This window comes from Triturus cristatus, chromosome 1_2, assembly GCF_964204655.1.
Source record: "Triturus cristatus chromosome 1_2, aTriCri1.1, whole genome shotgun sequence".
In the NCBI taxonomy this organism is placed as follows: domain Eukaryota; kingdom Metazoa; phylum Chordata; class Amphibia; order Caudata; family Salamandridae; genus Triturus; species Triturus cristatus.
This window is the reverse complement of record NC_140580.1, coordinates 269,661,853-269,683,739: the sequence shown is the minus strand read 5'-3', so window position 1 is coordinate 269,683,739 and position 21,887 is coordinate 269,661,853. Positions and strand designations below refer to the sequence as shown.

Genomic DNA, 21,887 nt, shown 5'->3' with positions numbered 1-21,887 from the left:
CCAGCACCCCACCCCCTTCACACCCTCTGGGCCCAGGCCGGCCATGGCCGCTGAAGTGGCAGCGCCAATTCGGAAGGAGTGCGAGGAGAATCTGCGCCCACTCCCTGATAAGCCCCCCTTGTCAAGGGTGGCCCCCAGAATGCGGTCAAACTGAAACCTGGTGAGGGGGGACCCATCCGCATGAATCAGGAAGGGGCCCGGGGCCCGGGGCCGCTGGGCGTAAGGCCAGGTATTCCCTGACTGTGTGGACCGGGCAGTACCTGTTGTCCCCCAAGGCTTGTAGAACAACTGTCTTCCCCCTCCCCGCCTGGTCTGTCTTGGATTTGCGAATGCGGAGCTCCAGGGATACATTAAGGGTCACATCTGCGATACCCAGCGCTGTGCCCGACAGGTCAACCTTCGATTTCGCCACCAGCTCGCTAACCCTAAAGGCGCCAAAAAATGCCAGGCAGAATGCCATTGAAAAGAGCCTTGCTTCGAACGGGGAGAAAGTAATCAGGGGTACAGTGTCCAGGATGAGCTGTAGGTCCATGAATTCAATGGGTGCCCTGGTGTCCGGTTGTCTAACCTCCTCCCTGGCCCAGCCCTTCAGGGCCCCCTAATCTTGGAAGACCCCGTTGGGTCGACACCCCCATCTAGCTTGGCGTCATGGCGCACGGCTGCCAGATGACCACATGTCCATGAGTGGGATTTGCCGTTCTCCTTGGCCCACACCACAAAGGTCTCTACCTGATCCTCGCTCCCCAAGGCTAGACCACCCTGCGCCTCCACTACTGCTCTGAACGTCGCTAACTGGGAGCCGTACTTCCTCCGCGTCGCCGGCGCCAGGGACCTCTCCCCCATCCTCCTCAGTCTTTCCCCCACTGAAGCAGGCGCCAAAGGTGGTCTGGGAATGGTGTCATCTCCGCCCTTGCCCGCGGCCAGGCCTCTCGAAACCGGAGCCACTGAAAGCGAGAGAGCGTCAGCTGCCCCATTCCGTACACCCGCGATGTGCCGCGCCCTAAACTCAATGTTGCTGCGCAGACCCTCTTTCACTAACTCCCTCAGCAGGCTTAGGACTAGCGGGCACGAGGCAGTAAGGCCGTTGATGGCGTGCACCACCGCCATATTGTCTGACCAGAAGACTACCTTCATGTTGCTTAGGGTGGCCCGCCATAGGTGCAGCGCTACAAGAATAGGAAAGAGTTCCAACACTGCAATGTTCTTTGTCACCTTCTTTTTACGCCATGCATTAGGCCACCTCATAGCGCACCACTCTTCGCCCAGGATCACGCCAAAACCTTCCCTACCAGACGCATCAGAGAACAAGCAAAGCTCCTGGCTGGCTATCCACGGGGCCCTCCAAATCACAGTCCCATTGAAACCAATGAGGAATTCTGCCCACATTGCTAGATCCGCCTTCAGGCCGGCGGTCAATTGTACAAAATGGTGCTTCTGTATTACATTTGCCGTGGCCCCTGCCAGCCTCCTTGAGAATACCCTGCCCGCTGGAATCACCCTGGCTGCAAAATTCAACTTGCCCACCAGGCTCTGGACAGCCCCTAGGGTCGCTTTGTCCTTGCCCAGCAGCGCCTGGATGTCCTGCAACAAGCCCTGAACCTTCTCAGCGGGAAGCCTCGATTCGCCTTTCACCGTGTCTAGCTCCACACCTAAGAAGGTCAAGACCTGTGCCGGCCCCTCGGTCTTACCTGGGGCAAGGGGAACTCCTAGAAACTCTGCCAGCTCCTCAAAGCGACTCAGCCCTACCGCACACTCGTCTGTCCCAGCCGGGCCAAAGAACAAGAAGTCATCCAGGTAGTGGGTCACCTGCGTGATCCCGTGAAGGTCCCCCAAGGCCCACTGAAGGAACGAGCTGAAGGCTTCGAAGTAGGCGCAGGAGACTGCGCAACCCATTGGCATGCAGCAATCATAGAAGAACTGCCCCGCCCACTTGAAACCTAGCAGATGCTGGCTAGCTGGATGCACCGGCAGCAGGCGGAATGCGGACTCAATGTCCGCCTTCGCCAGCCACGCCCCCTTCCCTACTCTCCGGACCATGTCAATGGCCATGTCCAGGGAGCAGTATGCCACAGAACAAATCCCCTCGTCCAGCCAGTGGTTCACAGAATTCCCCTCGGGGTACGATAAGTGGTGGATCAAGCGATAGGCACCCTGCTGTTTTTTCGGTACCACTCCCAGCGGTGACACCAAGAAATGGTCCAGGGGAGGGCTGCTGAACGGCCCCGCCACCCTCCCTGCTGACAACTCCTTTCGTACCTTTTGGTCCACCACCCCGGGCATATCCCTTGCTGACTTCAGGTTCCGTGCGTCCCTGGACTCCAACGGTCCCTTGTAGGGAATCCTAAAGCCATCAAGGAACCCACCCGCCAGTAGGGCCCTGTCCTGCACCAATGGATAGCGCCTAATGAGCGGGATGACATTTTCCAGGATGATGGGGGAAGGGCCCTTCACGGGGCTGGGGCGCTGTGCAGTGTGCCTAGGAGCGCAGGGGGTGGTGGTAGTGGTGGGGGGGCCTGGCGAGGGGGGTGGTACACTTGTGGTCTCATTGGTGTTGTGTGTCTGTCCTGTTGGGTGTGGAAGGCTGTGGCGCGCCCTGGCTGGGGGGGCAAGCAGTAGCAGGGTGTTGTGCGCCGCACTTGCTGCAGCTGTGTGAGAATCTGCATGACCTTCCCCAAGTGCAGTTGCCCCCGTTGTAAAGCCGGCATGTGCCTGAATTGAAGCGCTTGGAGCCCTGCCTCTGCCCCCGCCCCCTGCCCCCACGAAAAGACTGCTTGAAGGGGCGCCTGGGAAACTGGTCCTTTTTCCTGTCGTCTGACTCCCCTTGCCCCTTATATGCCTGATCCTTCCTATCCCGTGTGGGTCGGCACATGTGTTCTACCCAAAGTTGAATCTCCTTCTGATCCCACCCCAGGTCCGGGCATATGGCCATTCTTTTCCGGAAGTCCTGGTCATAATAGAACCAGCCCAACCCCCCAGAGAGCCTCGCCTCTCCTTGGATCGTGCTGGCATATTGCATTAGGGCCTCGCTCTGTTCAGGAAATTTCTGCACTACTACCGCCGCCAATATGTTAAATGCTGACGTCCAGTTCTCGATTGTCTTGTCAGGCCATCGCTGATATCTGACCCTTTCCTCTTCCTTACGCCCCATCTTTCTTGTGTCCACCCCTGCCGACCCGTGCATCAGTAGTGTTAGTATGTCTATGTACTCTCGCCTCCATATCCCTTCCTTAGCGGCCTGCGGTACCAACCATGCCAGGGAGCAGCGGCCTGATGCCAATGGCGCTTGGGTGACAAGGGGTCTGGGAACCTGGCCCATGCCCTCCCCTACTGACACAGCACACCCTGGTGCCGCGGTGGGCGTAGGCTCAGGAGCAACGGCGGTGGTGGGCGTACCATTCGCAGGTGGGGGTGGTAGGGAGGCCAACGCGCCAGACGTGGATGCACCCGCTGCAATACTTGCGGGGGGACCAGCATTCCCTGAGAGTGATAACCCCGGGGCTCCCCCAGGCTCACCATTACGCTGTTCCACGGCTGCGCTCTGACCAGCCCAAACTTGGAGCACGGGTGCTTGGGCTGGCGTGGGCACCGCCGCTGGGGGCACCTGTGGCGGTGCAGATAAAGCGTCCAAGCGGCTCTGAAAGACGGACATGAGGCTGAGCATGTGGTCCATGGCTTTGCCCATTTGGGCCATGTCCGTGATTCCTGTGGCAGAGTCGTGCACCGGCGGTGTTGCAACGGCCGGTAGGACGGTACGTGGTGCGGTCGCTTGTCGTTTCTTGGCCGGCGGGGCCTCGGGCATGTCTTTTGATGTGGGCTTACGCACCCGGGTGGACCTCCAGGGCTCTGACCCCGAAGGGCCTTGGACGCCCTCGGATGGGGGGGGGAGTTACGACCACGCCTGAATCTTCCAGCCTGCGAGCCTCAAGGAAACCTTGGGCCCACGCCGTGCCCTTCTCACGGGCGAATGCCATAAAGTCCGCCCACACCCCGTCTTGCGGTGCGCTCGACTGCGTCTCCTCGATCGACGTCTCCTGGGAGTACAGTGGACCCGGTGTCCCGATATCCTCCATTGCGTGGTGGTCTACTCTGTGGTCACTGCTAGCGCGCGTCCCCCTTGCGCCTTTCCCTCGGTCCCTGCCCCTACGTTTGCGGGCTGTCCCTCAGCGGATCTGTAGGTGGGGAAAGGAACTGAGTTAGAACGATGGGAGAAACAGTGCGACTAAATACACCATCAACCACATAGACGCTAACCCAAACACACTTATGCGCAGCCTGGCCTTTGTCCAACCCATGAGGCTGCGTCACGCTCGCGCCTGTTTAAAATCTAACATTTGTACTTGGATGTATCTCATGGTACCGCGTTTAAATTAATGTTGTAACACTGTAAGGCGTGCGTTTTGAACCTGTGGCCCACGAGAGGCACACCAAAAAAGAGTTTGAAATTTGCCATCTTATGACACTTCGACAGCATCTAGGGGGGGGACCCGCCCCCTTGTCCTGCGAAAGCCTAGATAACCCGGGGGCACCAGACTTACCATTGAGCTATAGCTCCTGGTGACAGAAACAAATATTTGAAGCACCGAGTTTGTTCACCGCACTCCTGGAACGGAGAAAATAAATGACCTACCCAGCGGCCCAGCCCCCAGCCCTGGCATAGCCAGGAAAACCTTGTGCGCAGAATGCCTAGAGGATGCAGAAACCAGCGCATGCAAACACAGCCCCTTGCCGCCCATGGTCATTGATCACCGAGCGGCGCACGGCAATATTCCGCCCGACAAAACTAAAAAAAAAATTGCCCTGGTGCGCTTGCAGGCTCAAGCATTCTTTAACTAATCAGACATACTGGAGCACCGAGTCCGGATCGCGCGTGTTTACTGCGTGAAAGCCCGCCCCCCGCTGCCCTTCTACCGTGTGGGCTGCCTGCACGCGCTCGAAGTTTGCGGCGTGGGTGGGGGGGGGGGGGTTCGGAGCTGGCGAAACCGATAACGATTACGATTACCCCACAGGGTACCATACACGGTCTGAGAAGGCACCAACAGTTGGGATGCAGGTCGGTCTGGGCGAGCAAAGAGACCGGGAGCGCTAATTGCTGCTCTGTCCGCGCGGAGGCCACGAGACTGTACGGCTACCCGCGCATCGCATATCGATTCCCACTGCTTGCCGAAGAGATAGAGCGTCACCTGCGCTGGTCTGTAAAGATTCGGTTAGCCGGGATCCGAACCCGTGACCAGCAGGTCAGTTAACGCGCCACATCGCTTGATGGCGCGTGTAGATTTAGCAGGAAAAGAGAGCATTCTTATTTTGTTGCGTATTTATATATAGCGTGAACTCGACCCGCAGGTATTGGAGCGCTTTACACGATCACCGTATTTACATTACACATTCAGGTACGGGGGGATTAAGTTATTTGCCCAGAATCACAGGATGTGTACGCGACGTCCAAACAGATAAAAACACAACCCCCCCGCGGCCCGCCCTGTGGCGGAGGAGCCCCCACTCTTCCCTCAAGGCCTCCTGCGGCCCGGCAGTGTCCCGACTCGCGCCGTGTCACCCATCTCCTTTCCAGGCCCAGATACAACATTCTAACGCGATGCGATAATTAGGAACCCGCCCGAGTGACCAGCGCTAAATATTGAGCGTCGGCGAAAAACCCTTTTCCGCGAGAGCCTTGATACCGTGGAACCCAAGGCAAGATGGCCGCGCGGGATGGGGGGTGGTTCCAAACACCCGGACAACGGCACGGGAAACGCACGTGGCCGATACGACACACTCGCAACCTGCCGCCCGATCCGATACTGGACCTCCCCCATAGCCTGCCACACCGCAGTCGCACCACGAAGATGCCCCCCCAGCACCGCCCGCATCGCCCCGCAGGGACGCGGGGCACTGCTTGCGCCCCCCACACCCATGGCCATCCGGGCCACAGGGCCCCGTCCACCTGGTCATGCCCAGGGACAGGGCCGGGGTGGGAGAGGTTAGCAAGACTCACCGAAAGTAGTTGGTATCCCGAAGAGCACGACGACGCTGAGGGGGGCCCCCGATCGTAGTAGCGTGGTGCAGACGGCAGGCAATACGCGTGGCCAGGTAGGAGCGGCGCGCAGGAAGCAGAGGAGGAACTGGGACAGAGAGACGCCTAAGTAGGGGGGTCTAGGCTCGCCCCCCCCCCCCCCCCTTATCGGCCCGCCTCCTCAAGGCACACTCATTGGGAGCTCCCCCCCTGGGCGCGGCCTCACTAGCGAGGCGGAACAGGGGGGGGGAAGGCTGCGACGGGCGGCCACTAGAAGGCTGCCCTGCTGATGTCCCACTGCGTGGGACGCGGGCAGCGGCATACCCTGGGTGAGGACTTCAGCCCCCAGGGTGCATCAGCATCTTCACAGCTGCCGCAAGTGAAGCGGGGAGGCGTGGTCACAGCGCATAAAGCGCTGCCTCTACCCCCGCGGCGTGGAGTTTTCTTCACTTGACATACCTGCTGCCTAATTCCGTGTCAATCCTGCTGGAAGCCCCCTTGCATTCCTGTTGCTCGGCAGAGGTTGGACGCTGCTGCATTGTCGCACCAATACCCTGGGTGAGGACTTCAGCCCCCCGGGTGCATCAGCATCTTCACAGCTGCCGCAAGTGAAGCGGGGAGGCGTGGTCACAGCGCATAAAGCGCTGCCCCTACCCCCGCGGCGTGGAGTTTTCTTCACTTGACATACCTGCTGCCTAATTCCGTGTCAATCCTGCTGGGAGCCCCCTTGCATTCCTGTTGCTCGGCGGAGGTCGGACGCTGCTGCATTGTGGCACCAACATCCTGGGTGAGGACTTCAGCCCCCAGGGTGCATCAGCATCTTCACAGCTGCTGCAAGTGAGGTGGGGAGGCATGGTCACCGCGCATAAAGAGCTGCCTCTACCCCCGCAGCGCGAGACGTGCGCGGGATGTGCCGGGCGGGCCCGTCTGAGCCCGCCAGAGACTGGGCTGGGTCACCCCACTGTCACTGCTCATATCGTGTAAGCCGATTAGTTGTTTGTGTAACTTCTATCTGTGCTCGTTCTCTCGTTTTAAGCCAGGGGGTAATGAGTAAGAACAAGCGCAAGGGGGGCGGGGGGTCAGGAGTAGTGGGAACTTTGGACACGTTTCTTTCTCGGGCTGAATCTGCGTTAATGCACAAGATTCAACTCACAGAACGCAGACTCTCGTTAGAACCCTAACGACCACTCACAGGAATGGCACTAACCTCTGTACCTGAGCACTATGCAACAGCTGACTGTACCTCCCAACCAAGTCACACGTCTCTGGTGCATACGCAATCTGGGCCATCTATAGTACCTAGTCTGGACAGCATCTCATCTACACCGCCCGCCTCCCCAGCCAAGGTACTCACTAGGCGGCAAAGGTCTACACAGGCTCTTGGCGGCGAACCTATACAAAAAAAGAGGAAAGCACGTGGTTTACCCAAGACCAGCTATCAGGCTTCCAAAATGGCGAAACACAAGCCTGCAACAACAGGAAGTGAGGGAGGTTTGAAGTCTGCATCTATACCTACAAACTCGGGTGCTGGTCACACAAACACTATTGCTACAGAGGAACAGCCATCTCGTAATTTTGAGGCTGATTTTCTAAACCGGGTGGATGAGAAGCTTTTAGCTCTGATTGATCCTCTGATGATAAAATTGTCAGCAATAGATATGGGACTAGCCAAAATAGAACAGCATATTTTTAAGACCCCCCAACCTTCTTGTGGGTATCGGCAGGAAGGAATGGTTGATACCCAACAGGAGAGTAGACTAGATGAAAGATTACATACTAATTTAGCATTACGTCCTCCCCCCCCCCCCCCCCCCCTCCAGGGTAGCCGTCTCCACGGCCACTTCCTTGGATAACCCTCTACAAAGTGGTACAATGGTTCACATAGCAGGGCCATCGGGTCTACGGGCTCCCCTACAAAGTATGGGTGGGGCCACGAATACCCATATGTCCCTCCACCTCCCACCTGAAGCAACTCCATATACAATAGTACTGGCTAATGTTCCAGTGCTCCCAGCCAATGCCCAGGAACATTGTTCTTCCTTAAAGAACAAGGCATTACACCGGTTGAGTACTAGGACTGGAGAAAGGAACTGCCTTTTTTCAGAATTCAAGATGGTACGAAGAATACCTTGGATCGGTAAATCCTATAAGGCACTTAGTGGAGACTGCGTGGTTTTAAGTTTTAGGTCCACAGGGCTGGTCCAGTTAATATTGGATTGGGCAGGGTCTGGTCACCTAAGTAAGGAAGACATGAACATACTTCCGCTGGGTTTCTTTTATCAAACATGTGTTAACCGCGGAAGGGGAGTGTCGAGGGAACCTGCTAATAATTTGGGCCCCTATAACTACGCGGTCCCTACTTTTAATAGATTTGAAGCCTTTTCTTCTTTGGATGATATTGATTGACTTGGACTCAACCCCAGTTCTATTAGTCTCGAGACACATGGTCAAAGGGAGTTTTGTGAGGTCGATCCTGAAGTAGATATTTATGAATTAGTAGTAGCTCAACTATTAAAGTCACCTGCTCAGAGGAGGGTTACCAATGAGGTCGACAATACTGTGGGTGAAGTTAGGGACAGCAGGCTCTTCCAGACAAATGTTCTTTCTTGTGAGGGAGACTTGGGTTATGTCCATGTAACTAACAAACAGCCTACCCCCCACAGCACAAACCTGAGTTCCCTTAGACCTAATTTACTGCTAGTATCTTGGAATATTGCAGGGTTAATGTCAAAAATACCCTCAGTAGAATGGTCCACGTTTATTGAAGGCCATGACATTATGGCCTTTCAGGAAACCTGGTCCTTGGATAATGTGCATCGACAGGATTTCCTAAATTGTTCCCAAATAGCGCAGGGAGGCCAGAGGGGAATACCCATGGGGGTCCTCACTACATGGGTGAGACAGTCAGATTGTTACAGGGTAGAGGAACTGTGCATCGACAGTAGGAATATTTTTATTATTAAACTACAGATGCTTAATGTCCCTGATCTGCTGATTATTCATGTATACGCGAGAGGGCCGCCAGGTGGAAAAGCTTCCTGTACAGTTGCTCTCTTAGACACTTTTTTAGACCAGTATAAAGGCGCATGTAATCTGATAATCGCCGGAGACTTCAATTGTTCTTTCGAACCATTAGACAACAATGACGTCAACCTCAGCTTAGAGGAGGACGCTCAGTGGAATATTTAGTCACTGGTCCTTCCGCCAATTAAAAAATGGACCGGAGCTGCGCTGCAGCTAAAAGTGCTATGTTTGGAACGGGGAGTTAGGGCTGTTAACGGGAGGTCCGTTTCCAATAGGCAGGGCTTGCAAACTTGCAATAATGGGTTGAGAAGTAGTAGCACAGACTTTATCTTTCTCAAAAGGACATGGTAGTTCAGGAGCGGACCGAAAGCGATCATAACCCCCTAGTACTATCCATGCAGTTTAAGGGTTTTTCTGTCACGGATTGTCCGGCACCAGATAGCGCCTTTGTAGAAGTGCAGCTTAGTAACGACACTAGGGGAGTCAAATGGACCAAATGCATTAACAAAGAAGAGCACTTGGAGCAGATGAGGGAGCTGGTGAAAAGTGCAATAGCTACCCTTCAAAACTGTGGTACACAATAGGAATCTAATTCAATGGTCTTACATGTCCACAATGAATTGTTTAATAAGCTGAAAGGCTTTTTTATTACAAAGGTTAAAAACCCCCAGAAAAATTCTGGCCCCAAGGTGGTCGCATGGTACGGGAAATCCTGTAGAGAGGCTTATAGAACCCAAGCCAGGGCAATTAGATTAAAGAATATGGGAGACATCAAAAGGGCGCAGGTTGGGTACAAGTTAGTCCAACAGAAAGCTAAAAGGGACTGGGATGAGCAACATTGGGATGAGTTGCTCAAGGCTAGTAAAGGGAGAAGCATGGTTAACTTTTGGCATCTTGTGAAATGGGGCAGTGGCAAACCAAGCCAAGCTCCAGTTAACCATGTAGCCTCCGAGCAGTGGGTATCACATTATAAGGCCCAGTTCGCCACAGCGGAACAAGATCCAAACAGTTTAAAATGCCCCCATTTAATTCCTCTCTGCACTTTACAAAGAAAGAGGTAGAAACAGCGTTAAACTCAGTTCCGAGAGGTAGGGCGCCTGGGTTGGATTGTATCCCAGCTGATCTGTTTTTGTATGATAAAGCGAACTGGGTAACATATATCCAGCTACTGGCGAATGCCATCGTCTGTGGTGCTCCCATGCCAGATACATGGTCAGGAGAAGAAATCCTCCCAATTTTTAAGAAAGGGGACCGCTCCAACCCAAGCAACTACAGGCCTATAAGCCTCATTGATTGTATTCAAAAAGTCACAGCCAGGCTGGTATTAAGTCGTATCCAGGCCTGGATAGACGAATTTGACATCTTATCTCCATTGCAGGCGGGGTTCCATTCACACACCAGCACTATTGACCAGGTTTTTAGGTTTATTTTAATTTATTGGCATGTGGTAATCATAGGAGGGGGCACCTTATATGCGGCTTTTATTGACCTCAAGTCGGCTTTCGACCTTGTCCCAGGCACTAAAATGTGGAGAGCCTTCGTGGAACAGGGCATGCTATTGGAATTACTGGCCATTTTAGTTTCATTACATGACTCTAGCTATGCACAGGTACGCTGGGGACAGCAGGGGAGTGTTACCAATAGGTTTCCTATTGCAAAGGGGGTTAGACAGGGGTGCGTTTTAGCACCAACCCTCTTTTCCCTGTACATCAATAGGGTAGTGCAGTATTTCCAGAATCATCCCACTGACTCTCCTACCCTAGCAGGCATAAAGATTCCTTTGCTCATGTTTGCGGATGATTCTTTGATAATTTCCAAGACACAAAAAGGACTCCAGTCGGCTATTGTTAGATTTGAGGAGTTGTGTCGGGACCATGACCTTCTAGTTAATGTGGAGAAAACCAAATTTATGGTTCTACATAAACATAAGGTTATAAAAGACAGAGTAGCTATGAACGAAGCCATCTTAGAGCAGACTCACGTTTTTACATATTTGGGGATTACTTTAGGTAGAAAAATTAATTGGAAGCCCCACATTGACCAATTGGTCCTTAAACACGCCCAATTGTCCGGTGCCCTGTTGAAGGAACAGCGTCTTTCCCACACCAAGCCTGTTGCACATGTCCTAAAAATATACAACTCTAAAATTAGCGCCTCGGTCTTATATGGGGTAGAATTATGGGATTTGACAACTTAGCCCCTTTAGCTATAGCCCAAAACAAATTCCTGAGGGCCATAACTGGTCTTCCCCAATCAACACCATTATTGCCCCTCTTTTTAGATCTGGGTTGCTATTTTATTGAGGACACGGCGCGATTTAGACCAGTGGCTTATTGGAGAAGGCTTTCGGTCACACCAGAATTGTCCCTGTACGCCCAGGCTCTTCTTGAAGTCAGGGAGGCAGATCGTATGTGTAAAATTCCATGGCTGAGACGGGCAAAAGAAATATTGAGCGAGATGGGGATGAGTAGACTGTGGGAAAATCCCGTTGACAATGTTTTTCCTTCAAAGAAGGAATTTAAGGCGGTGTACTGGAACATGGTCAAAATGAAGCGTTTTTCCTCTTTAACAAGGCCGTCACTAACAAAGGAGTTTCTAGAGCATAAACATGAAACAGAGTATGAAGGTTACCGGGACTTTATTACTGTTTTTAATGATAGGAAACTTTACCATCAATTTAGAGTGGGTTCACTCCCAATTAATTTGTTTGTTAGCAAATGGCATGCCCTGAACCATAGCAAATGCCCCTTTTTGTCCAACTCAGAACGAGTCCTTAGTACACATTTTATTTATTTGCCCTGTGTATAAAATTCCTAGGCACAAATGGCTCAAACCAATTTGCTTGACTTTGGGTATTAGTTCTGGAAACGACGCATTCAGGATTTTAAAAAACAGATATTGATGAACCCATAGTGATTGCAGTTGCCAAATTTCTAAGTTGGATGTGGGCCATACGAGCAAAGAAGATGAGGCTATCATAACTTGTTTTTAAATGTACCCACCTGGTTATTTATACGTATAAGCCGAGATTACTGATCTTTGCGACACAATTGTCAGAGGTTTCATTAGTTTTAATTATTTATTATATATCAAGGCACTTTTTCATTGTGGGTCTACTTTCTTTTTGACCGTTATTTTAATGTACAAACTTGTAATCACCTACAAAAATGAATCAGACAATTATGTTTTAAATGTAAAACGTCTTTTATGATTTTTAATCGAAATAAAGACATATTGAATTGAGTCACAGTTCTCGTCCTTACAGGAATATCTCCAGACAATGAAGAGGGAGCTTTCGAGTGAACTGAGATCGGATCAAAACCCTGGAGGCCCATGAGACTGGCAGAGATGAGGAAATCGAATGCTTCTAAGAGATAATCCGTCTTCTTGAGCAGAATCTGGATCTTCAAGCCCACGCAGTGGGTAAGTGGTTACATTATTGCTCACCTCTGGGCCTCTGGTATATCCTATTCTTGGGGCCACCTGTTCAGACTGATTTTTCAATTCCAGTGGGAGCTTCTGCAAATACGCTCAGTTGCAGCCGCTGGTAAATTGTTAGGGGTCGAGTCCACCTTAACAGATGACACACAACAATTCAAGACGCATCAGAACAGTCAGAGCGGGCATGGCTGAACTACAAACAGACCCTCGACCCCGGGCCTATACCCTGACCCAGACACTATGGCTAAAGAAAGACAGGTGGTACTGGCATCACTCACGGAGGACCTCGCGAGCACCCGCGCCATCTTGACTCAGAAGGGGTATCGATCAATGACTTGCATGGCCTCTTTTTCCTTCTTCCATTGCTAGGGGTGCTGGTCTGAGCCCGGGTGGGGAGACACAGACCACTGGTACCCTCTGTCCATCTATCCTTGGAGCATGACGCTTCGGACTTTGACCATTTGCAAGATGCCTATCTGACTTTTTACAGTTGACATAGTTGGGGTTTGTTTGTTTTTGTTTATCCCCCCCTGGGACCCACACACGCTTGCTTTCTTACAATTTTCACTCAACCCCTCCAAACCCACACACTAGGTAATACAGAAGGGCACAGAAATCGGGACCTCCGGGCCAACGGCGGACCTATCCCCAGCTAGCTACCCACTACTGAGCTTATATGGCAGAGGACATCAAGATCCTTACTTTGAATGTTAAATGGCTGAATAACCCAGTTAAAAGAAGGCCCATCCTATCCTATCTAGAGAATTTAAGTGCCCATATTTGTCTTTCACAGGAGACTCAACTTCTATCTGGGGATACGCACAGGCTCTGACCGAAGGCCTTACCACACCAGCATTTCTCCTCCAGCACAACCAAGACAGCAGGGGTGGCGATACTTATCTCTCACTCCTTTAGAGGAAAGATGGGTCTCAAACAGGCCGAAACCAAAGGAAGACTCTTAGGTCACGCTGTCACTATATTATCTAAACAATGGGGTGACCCTGTGTCCCTCAGAACCTGGGTATGATTATTATAAGAAACAATGGTTCTGTCGGGTATGAACAAAACAATTACTTTGTTCTACGAACGGATCGAGGACAATTGAAGAATTAATCCAGAAATGACCACATAAATTATGAAGTAAAAATCACACACACAATGTTGAAGTACAACTCACGGTAAAGTCAAATTTAGTGGGTGAAATGCTGTTCTTTATACATAAATTGCATCATTTATATAAACACCCATATCATTTGTAAAGCAAGGTTACCAAAGTAATAAACTGTAAAGTGAATTTGTGAATCAGTGACAAAGTGACAGAAGTGACAGAATTGTGCATAATATATACAAAAATTGAATACAAAAAACTTTTTATGTACAAAATATACAAGAAGAGGGCCAGTATTAAAGAGAATTACAATGACACCGTTTCACGAATAAATCAAAGTATGTATAGAAACAGGTCTTGAACTGGTCCTAGCTATTGTCGTCGACGTTTCAACCCAGTGTAAGCGACACTAAATCGTCATGTAGGGTCTTCATCAGGACTTAAGATAAACGATGGCAACCTGCAGAAGCAAGTAAAGTACGTATCAAAAATGTGATATGTAATTATTTTAGTGTGTGGTCCTAAATATAACGTTGTGATGTACTGATAATGGAGAGGCCATAACTCACCTAGCCAGTGGTCTAGGGTGGCCTAACAATCAAGCGTTCAAGTGTTCAAGGACAGAGTACCTCATCCAATGGGGTTTCTGAAAGTGAAATTAAGCGCGGAATGATGTCAAGATACCGCTAACACCAATTATCATAAAACATTGAAGTTGCGCCTCGACAATATTTAAATTACAAGAAGTACGTCAAAGGGAGAATTACGATTTATCAAACGAATTCGCCCCAATGGAAACTAACCAAAAGAGTTCAAACCTACAAGCGCAAACCGATTTGGGAGATTAAATTCATAAACAAAAGGTTCGAGTGACAATCTCGGAGTAAACACAAAGGTCTAAGGCACTTGGAAAAGGCTCACCTCAAAAGGCGTTTTCCTATACGAAAAGCCGTGTTGGTTGAATGATATGCGTCGGATCCAATCCGAAGTTAAAATTCCGTACCAATATCTGTAAGGGCAAACGCGCATTAAATAAATAGAGGAGGGGCTCATGGCTGAGTGAAAAAATGTCAAGGGAGGCTTTAGGAGAGTACTTACTTTAGTTCAATGGTAATTAATGTCCAGCGATCCCGACTCACGCTGCCACACCACCTTTCATAGTTGGAGGAAGCCGCAACTGACAGACCGGCTGCTATATGAAGGCAAGCCAGTGCAGTCCTATTTGACGTAGGTAGAATGACGTACCAGGGAGGTTGCCAGGCAACCATGGTCGCGTCTGAAACCTGAGGCAGCTGAAGCTAGCGCGAGTGTGTCACCGCGCTTGGCTGACGTAAGCCGACAATCAATATGTCAGTCGGTTAGATTAACTAGGCAAAAAGAGCCGACTGGAGATATATTGTGTGACAAACGGCGTGTATTGCCTATATGTAACTTAATATAAATCGACACGTGACGCTGTCAGTTTTTTACGGTTTCAATCGAAAAGTGGGACAACATTCGTATGTGAGTATGCGTGGACTATTCATTTGCATAGACAATGGATAGAGTATGACACAAAATTACGTTTGTTGTGCAAAATAGCATCAATGCGCCATGCCTAAATAGAATGCAGCAAAACACTCAGAGAATGTAGTAAAACATGAGTTAAGATTAAGGCCATCGATATTATATTTGTATGTGAGTATGCGTGGACTATTTATTTGCATAGACAATTGAAAGAGTGTAGCACAAAATGATATTTGTTGTGCAGACTAGCATCAATACGCTATGCCTAAAGCGAATGCAGCAGAACACTCAGAGAATGTAGCCGAACATGAGTTAAAAATTCTCGAATAGCCATTAACAAGTGATGGTTCTCGAAGCGGTTATGTGAAACAGACCGCAAAATAAGTGGAACATATGGATTTCACCACAATATTAGTTTTAGGAACAACCACAGGGTAGGGAACAGTCGGCGCACCAATTCGCGTGTCCGTTTCTTTCAGCCAGAGGCACATGGGGAGATCTCGACCCGCAGACAAACGTACAGATGGTGAACATGCATCTGGATGGCGTAGTTGTCGCTTGTCCACAACCTAGTCGACTGAGTATCAATGCCCCTATAAACCCTAATCAGACTAGTAAGTCATTAACTTCACAGCATGGATCCAAAACACTAGTGTCTGAATATAATCCACCATTAACAAACACAAGTGAGATCGCATTGGAACGACATAGAACTAGTGACATGCTAATAGAAACCCCACAGTTGGAGCAACCTATAACTAGAGAGATTGGGAATGAAACTTTACAGCTGGATGTCCCTCAATCTAACTCCCTTGGGGCTATTGTACCGGCCTCTCAAATTAACATCAGCCCCACAACCATTCAAGTAATTTCTGATCCATTGACCTCTGATACTTTGGATCCCATAATCAATCTCTCTGATTACAGACTAACTAATGCAGAAAGGATGGTCTTGGCCAAAGGACTAACATTTGTACCTACATCTGTTCCCGATTCCTTCAATGTTAAAGTTGAATTGCAACGTTTCTTTAGGAAAATTCGGCTTAAATATTATTTTTCTAAAAATATCTATGCCCCTGCTGCCACCGCCACACCTTTCAGACCTCTCTCCACTTTTACACCGAGTGCGCATATGATGAGCGAGAAAATACTCGTGTATGAAAGAATTGTGCTTGAAGAGACCATGGAGCTACTGGAGAAAAAGAAATACATCAAATACAACATCAGCAAGCCAGAAAAGTTGGCCCTATCAACACTAGGAGCTAATGAGGCAATCGTGATCAAAGCCGCGGACAAGGGCGGAGCAGTCGTCCTGCAGAACACACAAGATTATGTTGCGGAAATAGAGCTCCAATTGGGATGTAGAGACAGTTATTGCCCTATACCAAGAGACCCTACAACTGAGGTTAAATCATTGATTGAAGGGATTACGATGGATGGAGTGTTACAAGGTTTCCTCAGTCAATCTGAATGTGATTTTCTCAACAAACGGGAAGCTAGGATTCCGACCATCTATACCCTCCCCAAGATTCACAAGCGCCTGGACAAGCCGCCAGGAAGACCAATTGTTTCGGGATGTGGATCTATTTTGGAACCGCTTAACCAATTTATAGATCACTTCTTACAGCCATGGATACCTTTGACCAAATCATATGTCCGTGATACGATGCATATCATTCAACTGTTGGAGGGTCAACCATTCGATACCCAAACCCAGCTACTGGTCACGCTAGACGTATCCTCGCTTTACACCTCCATTCCTCAGACGAGGGCCCTTGAAGTGATTAAAGCCATCCTTAATAAAAGAATGAGACCTCATTGGATACCGACGGATTTTTTGATTGGCCTTTTGGAAATTGCTATGAAACATAACTACTTTATTTTTATGAAGCAATTTTACTACCAATACAAAGGCGTGGCGATGGGGGCTACTTATGCGCCTAGCCTGGCCAACATCTTCATGGATGCATATGAAGAGGAACATCTTTACAGCTATCAAAATCCATTCATTGACCACATCACTGTTTGGAAACGTTACATAGATGACGTGATAATGATTTGGTCTGGTACTAAGGATGAACTCAATCAATTCTACAGCTGGTTGAATGAAAGATCTAATGATATTCAATTCACCATGACGAATGACAATAGCACCATCGATTTCCTGGATCTCACTTTCGAAGTTGATGATGGACAATTAATCTGTGACCTTTTTCGTAAACCGACGGAACGGAACACCCTCCTCAAGTATGATTCTCACCATCCTCGTAGCTTGAGAGATAATCTTCCGTATGGCCAATACCTCAGACTAAGGAGGAATTGTACACGAAGAGCTGATTTCTTTAAAGAAACCCAGATCCTGACCACTCGGTTAAAGGAACGGGGATACCCACTGGGTCTTTTAAAACGCGCACGAAAACGTGCTTGGTATTGCCCGAGAGACGAACTCCTACAGGTCAAGGAGAACAGACCCAAAAAGGAGAGCATTGTATGTGTCACATCCTTTAACACCAAGAGCAATGGCATGAAGAAAATTATCAAAAAATATTGGAACCTTGTTGCCAGTGAGCTCTCTACTACTGAAGAACCTATCTTTGCTTTTAAGCGGGGCAAGAATGTGAAAGATAGTGTTGTCAAGGCATACCTTGAACCACCTAAACCTCGGGGCCTTAGAGAACACTTCGGTCTACCTCCCCTCATGGGCCATTACAAGTGTGGCCAATGCAAAGCCTGTCCCTTGACAATAGAGGGTTCTTCCTTCACCTACAACAACAGAACGTATAACTCTTCTAGTTTCACAAACTGTAATAGTTCCAATCTCATCTATGTGATAAGGTGTCCTTGCAACTCCTTGTATGTGGGTCAAACCACGCAAAAAATAAAAGTCAGGATACTTCAACATATGAGTCGCATTAGATGCAAGACACAAGGGGCCCCCATGGTGGATCATTTTCTGGCACAAAACCATCAACCTGAAGATTTTAAATGGTGGGTGCTAGAAAAAGTAAATTTGGCACCAAGAGGTGGCTCAATTGTCTTCAACTTAAAGAGAAAGGAATGCAGATGGATTCACTCTCTTAATACTGTTCAGCAAGGTCTGAATAGCCTTGAGGAAACATCTAGAGAGATGGGTCAATTATGAAATCATCTTGATATATTTACATACTCGCTGGCTCATTCCCAAAAATAACAAGTCAATTATAAAGTCATTTTTTATAACTCTTATAATGACATACTCGTTGGCTCATTCCCAATAGAAATATGTAATTTTGGTATCATGAGTTTGATCAGTAACTATTGCATTTTGATATTCTTATTGCAACAGTTCTTTCCACATGTAAATTTGAGATGGCCCTTATGCTATACTCATCAAATGCCTTTTGTAACTTTGCTGTTTTTATATTTGTACAGGGGATGTAAATAATGAAACTTGGTTTTTCCATGAAACAAATGTCTTTATGAACATTGTATGTTCCCTTGTTATTCGTTGTACACGTTTGTATAGGTGTTGTAATTAACTATCCATGATGCTTCTTCGAAACATATCTAAAACAAAAATATTTTTGTGAACATGCATTATTGAAACTAATATTGTGGTGAAATCCATATGTTCCACTTATTTTGCGGTCTGTTTCACATAACCGCTTCGAGAACCATCACTTGTTAATGGCTATTCGAGAATTTTTAACTCATGTTCGGCTACATTCTCTGAGTGTTCTGCTGCATTCGCTTTAGGCATAGCGTATTGATGCTAGTCTGCACAACAAATATAATTTTGTGCTACACTCTATCAATTGTCTATGCAAATAAATAGTCCACGCATACTCACATACAAATATAATATCGATGGCCTTAATCTTAACTCATGTTTTACTACATTCTCTGAGTGTTTTGCTGCATTCTATTTAGGCATGGCGCATTGATGCTATTTTGCACAACAAACGTAATTTTGTGTCATACTCTATCCATTGTCTATGCAAATGAATAGTCTACGCATACTCACATACGAATGTTGTCCCACTTTTCGATTGAAACCGTAAAAAACTGACAGCGTCACGTGTCGATTTATATTAAGTTACATATAGGCAATACACGCCGTTTGTCACACAATATATCTCCAGTCGGCTCTTTTTGCCTAGTTAATCTAACCGACTGACATATTGATTGTCGGCTTACGTCAGCCAAGCGCGGTGACACACTCGCACTAGCTTCAGCTGCCTCAGGTTTCAGACGCGACCATGGTTGCCTGGCAACCTCCCTGGTACGTCATTCTACCTACGTCAAATAGGACTGCACTGGCTTGCCTTCATATAGCAGCCGGTCTGTCAGTTGCGGCTTCCTCCAACTATGAAAGGTGGTGTGGCAGCGTGAGTCGGGATCGCTGGACATTAATTACCATTGAACTAAAGTAAGTACTCTCCTAAAGCCTCCCTTGACATTTTTTCACTCAGCCATGAGCCCCTCCTCTATTTATTTAATGCGCGTTTGCCCTTACAGATATTGGTACGGAATTTTAACTTCGGATTGGATCCGACGCATATCATTCAACCAACACGGCTTTTCGTATAGGAAAACGCCTTTTGGGGTGAGCCTTTTCCAAGTGCCTTAGACCTTTGTGTTTACTCCGAGATTGTCACTCGAACCTTTTGTTTATGAATTTAATCTCCCAAATCGGTTTGCGCTTGTAGGTTTGAACTCTTTTGGTTAGTTTCCATTGGGGCGAATTCGTTTGATAAATCGTAATTCTCCCTTTGACGTACTTCTTGTAATTTAAATATTGTCGAGGCGCAACTTCAATGTTTTATGATAATTGGTGTTAGCGGTATCTTGACATCATTCCGCGCTTAATTTCACTTTCAGAAACCCCATTGGATGAGGTACTCTGTCCTTGAACACTTGAACGCTTGATTGTTAGGCCACCCTAGACCACTGGCTAGGTGAGTTATGGCCTCTCCATTATCAGTACATCACAACGTTATATTTAGGACCACACACTAAAATAATTACATATCACATTTTTGATACGTACTTTACTTGCTTCTGCAGGTTGCCATCGTTTATTTTAAGTCCTGATGAAGACCCTACATGACGATTTAGTGTCGCTTACACGGGGTTGAAACGTCGACGACAATAGCTAGGACCAGTTCAAGACCTGTTTCTATACATACTTTGATTTATTCGTGAAACGGTGTCATTGTAATTCTCTTTAATACTGGCCCTCTTCTTGTATATTTTGTACATAAAAAGTTTTTTGTATTCAATTTTTGTATATATTATGCACAATTCTGTCACTTATGTCACTTTGTCACTGATTCACAAATTCACTTTACAGTTTATTACTTTGGTAACCTTGCTTTACAAATGATATGGGTGTTTATATAAATGATGCAATTTATGTATAAAGAACAGCATTTCACCCACTAAATTTGACTTTACCGTGAGTTGTACTTCAACATTGTGTGTGTGATTTGTACTTCATAATTTATGTGGTCATTTCTGGATTAATTCTTCAATTGTCCTCGATCCGTTCGTAGAACAAAGTAATTGTTTTGTTCATACCCGACAGAACCATTGTTTCTTATAACGCTGTCACTATAGGCACACATATTTACAATAAGCTCAGTTTACGACCCAAATGCGGGACAGGAAGCCTTTCTCCACCGAGCGGTGACAGGACTGCCCAGCATGCCAGACAGGCAGGTGCTGATGGGTGGGGACATCAATATAGTCTTTGATAATCACCTGAACCGTTCGGCCCAGTGGCAGGGGCAATCATGGTCTCTGTCGGGGAATTGGTCAAGATGGTTACAGGGCATGGGGCTGGTCGACATCTGGTGGCCCCTGCACTCCAATAACACAGATTATACATTCAACTCATATGCACATAAGACGTATACCAGATTTAATTACTTCATAGGGTCCCGAGATCTGATTCCTCTTGTCCAATCCCCAGAGATTGAGCCTCGCTCACTCTCAGACCATGCTGTAGTGACCCTCATGTTAGACACCCCTTCTGCGGGCAGACCCTCACACTCAGGGTGGCTACGCAACACATTACTTCATCACCTTGCCGTGATACAACAGCTCACAAAGACATTAGAGGCGTTCCTGATCTTCAATGACATTCCGACACATCTAGCACCACCATATGGGAAACACTCAAATTAGTTACACAAGGGGCTCTCATTGCAATTTCCTCTGTGGATAACAAGCTACGCAGGGACAAGAGAGATGACCTCACTAAACAGGTGCACGAGCTGAAGTGTATTCACAAGAGAACGGTGGCACCTCGGGTCTGACATCAGTTGGACGCCGCGCGATCACAGATCGCTGGTCTGGATATGGACAGAGCGGAATGTGCTGCCTTACGATTGCGGCAAGATGTCTCCCAGCCAGGATTATACTTAAACAAAAGAAGGGCTGATGGCCCTATAAAATCAGTCCTTCCTTTTGGGCCCAATTGGAAGTGAAAAGATGCAAACGCCCTCCACACCTGCAGGTAGCTGCTCTGAAAAATGGAAACAGACAACATTGGGGCTCTACTGAATTTGTGTCCTGATGTCAGAAAGAGAAACCAGGACAAATTCAGCATATTTCCCTGGGTCGGCAAAACCCAGCTCCGTCCCAGAAATAGCTTTGGTGGGGCCCTCTTCTTTCCAGCATCGCACCAGTTTTATCTGATCTGGTGGCTACAGTTTTAATGTATTTTATACTAAGAATCGTCCCTTTTATCTAGTTGACTAGCATATTTGCCACCATATGGATGTAAGGGGACTTCAAGTCCCAGCCTGCATTACTACC

At 48.3% G+C, this 21,887-nt stretch overlaps 1 long non-coding RNA gene across 1 annotated transcript in view; it reads left to right on the top strand.

Moving 5' to 3' along the window:
- The window catches only part of LOC146867148 (uncharacterized), a 69,541-nt gene that overhangs the window by 36,822 nt on the left and 10,832 nt on the right, over positions 1–21,887 (top strand). The window contains exon 3 of the long non-coding RNA XR_014961087.1: positions 12,297–12,454. This is a non-coding gene — a long non-coding RNA (uncharacterized LOC146867148). The remainder of the gene's footprint in view (positions 1–12,296; positions 12,455–21,887) is intronic.